The sequence below is a fragment of the Cyprinus carpio genome, chromosome B14 (genome assembly GCF_018340385.1).
Source record: "Cyprinus carpio isolate SPL01 chromosome B14, ASM1834038v1, whole genome shotgun sequence".
NCBI lineage: Eukaryota > Metazoa > Chordata > Actinopteri > Cypriniformes > Cyprinidae > Cyprinus > Cyprinus carpio.
Window position 1 is genome coordinate 13,250,634 of NC_056610.1, and position 2,414 is coordinate 13,253,047.

The 2,414-nt window shown below is 38.5% G+C and overlaps 1 long non-coding RNA gene across 1 annotated transcript; it reads right to left on the reverse strand.

Annotated features, from left to right (window-relative positions):
* Nucleotides 1–142: 142 nt before the first annotated feature.
* On the reverse strand, nt 143–1,562 carry LOC122139536. The gene is made up of 2 exons (XR_006156374.1): nt 1,467–1,562; nt 143–546 (listed from the first exon to the last, which is right to left on the reverse strand). It is a non-coding gene; the product is annotated as an uncharacterized LOC122139536 (long non-coding RNA).
* Between the last annotated feature and the right edge of the window lie 852 nt (nt 1,563–2,414).

The following is a 2,414-nucleotide window of genomic DNA, read 5'->3' on the forward strand; positions in this document are numbered from 1 at the left end:
CTTTTTCTGAATAAAAGGAGAATAACAAGTGTGCAGATCTTTTGTATGATCAACAATTTTGGTACTGTGTTCAGAAGCATATCACCACATTCTGTACTAGATTTAATGCAACTTTTGGTATTAAAACACAACAACAATGGTGTCCATCTAACAACACAAACTCAAACACGATCACGTCTTTTATTTCTGGGGTAATCAATTTAAACAGGATGTTGGGTAACAAATAAAGCACTAGTAGTACGGTAACACCATAAAAAGTGCTTTTAACTGTAAAAAAAAAAAAAAAAAAGTGTTCGCGCACGATTTTTTAGAAAATGGGACTAGGTGTGGCTTCTGCACAGGTCATTAGCTTTGGCATTGGCATGGCAGCAGAGGGCACAAAGACTGTATGTCACTAGAAACTCACAAACAATGAATGGGGACACAGTGCACTGGTTACTTGGCATGAATATCCTGTGTGATACATCCCGGACGACAGACAATGTTCTAGTCCTCACCTCCACAGAGAATCAAAAGGATTTTACGATAGTCTCCTGATGTGTCACCCTGAGAAAATAAAAATATGATTTGGTCAGACAAAACATTGTGAAATAAAGCATCAAAAACACACCTAATAATTTGGGAGTGTACATCATAATCATATCAGTGGAAGTTTTGCGTTGCATAATGATATTAAGCCATTATGAAATTTACTGCATTACGTAATTACAGAGAGCATTTCATATAAACTTTCATAATAACTGTACAAGCAGTGGGATCAACAGATCACTTTCCTTCCTTCATAGTCTAAAGTGCATTTCCATGGAAATAATGTTTGCAAATGCAAATGAAAATGTTATGAAACCATGCAATTCTACAAAACATTCAATCTAATCAGGAAATTTTTTGAACACACCTTAAAAACACACACACAGAAAGACTTGTTCTCAGCATGCTTTATCTGCAAGTATCTAAAAATAAAATCATGCTGTTATTTTTTTATTTTTAATATATAATTTGAATTTAAATGAAGCATTAGTTTGTTTTGGGTGGGTTATCTGCATACATGCCCAACTAATAACATGATAAGCCCCAAAAAAAACAAGACATAAAAGGTATAAATTAGTGTTGTTATTGATCTCTAAAGGGAGTTTTTTGACTACAGGAGCCAGTGCATAGACCTGTTATTGAACAATCTTCCTGTCTCCATTCTCCTCCACCAATCAGATTCAGCACACTGAGAGGAAGTCAAGCATGCAGGGGGAATTCCTAAACAGCTGAGTCGAGCGAGTACACCGCAGGAACCTGTCAAACACTCTGTTCCCCCTCGACTTAACCAAAAGAGGATGGGCAACGCCAACTACAGTAAGACAAAAACACAATATCTACACAACTCTCTTTTAAATTCACTAAGACGTCCGATCGCACCAGTAAACACATGCACAAAATGCATGCAGTATGTATGAGAAGGAGCACACAAAACTTACAACGAACGTCTCTACCTGGATGAATTCATGCAAAGAGGCGTCATGGGTCTCCTTGAACTCTTTGCGGATGTGAAGAGGTCAATCTCGGAGCGGGGACACCATGATACGGATCAGAGCCCTGTCGTCTGTTCCCAGGCCCCTGCAGGGAAAGTCACAGTGCTTAGGAAAACTCTGGCCTGACCGCTGATCTGTGTGATGCTTATGAAGCAAAGCATCAGCAATAGTGCAGATGCTCTCACAGGGCCTGTGACTCATAATCAAGCCTGAGAACCATCGCTGGCACAGATACTCTCTCATCAGATGAGCTCTACAGACTGTTGCTTTACACAAGTGTGTTGTAGCCCCACAAAAACTAAGACCATAAAACATGTTTCATTTTTATAGTGAGCGACTTACTCAGTAAAGCATGTTTTAATCAGTGTCGTAATGGTTTTAACTCAGAGACTTAACTGAGTCTTCAGTTTCTGTTTTATTTCAGCAATCAACTTATGAAATAGTAAGAGTGGGAGTAGTAAGAGCTATAAAATGCTATTATTGAAATGTCTTCTAAACTCCAGACTACTGGAGTGTGAAATTACTGTTATGTGAGAACAAGTGTATCTCCATTTTTCTCCCACTTTCACTGTGGGCGCATTGAAACACTTTAGATATTAAAGAGACCCGAGTTATGAGTTTTCGTGTTTTTGTAGCCACTTTGAGTTGACTGATGTCATGTTCTTTCTTGGTCTACATCAGCTGTTTGAGTTTGTTTCTCCTGCCCAGAAACAGATGTTGAGGGAAGTGTATTACACTAAAAATGCACGTTTTTACCTTCATGGCTTTGTACAATCGGTCAGCAACAAGTAAGACGGCTGATGGATCTTCACACTCCGCAACTGGAAAATACACACATGCAATTATTGCTATTTTTAGATGACTGGGGTCATGTGATTTTTTTGTATGATAAAA